Below are 442 nucleotides of genomic sequence, written 5' to 3'. Positions count from 1 at the left end.
TGTTTGCCGAGGCCTTCAATGAACTCCAGGTCCCGCCTCACCTACTCGACCGAAGCATCACACCCCTAGTGAGCTTCTCGGGTGATGTGGTCCAGCCCATTGGCAGCATTCATCTCCCTATATCAATTGGGGCCGCACCCCAGCGGACGACGATCACTACCCCCTTCCTTATCGTCGATTGCCCCACGGCCTACAACGTCATCCTTGGCCGCCCGGCCTTGGCCCAAATGAAGGCTTTTATTTCAACACATATGCTGCTGTTGAAGTTCCCTACTCCTAATGGCCCAGGCACGGTGCGCGGCGACCAACTCGGGGCCCGAAGCTGCTACGCCTCAGCAGTCAAATCCACCAATCGCCAGCATAGGAGTGAAGCCCTTGCGGTAACCCAGGCTCCCGCCCCTCCCCAAGCTGGCACAGAACCACCTGAGGACCCAAGGGAGGA

This window comes from Prunus dulcis, chromosome 3 (genome assembly GCF_902201215.1).
Source record: "Prunus dulcis chromosome 3, ALMONDv2, whole genome shotgun sequence".
Lineage (NCBI taxonomy): Eukaryota > Viridiplantae > Streptophyta > Magnoliopsida > Rosales > Rosaceae > Prunus > Prunus dulcis.
The sequence above is the reverse complement of the archived record's forward strand: the minus strand, read 5'-3'. Positions refer to the sequence as shown.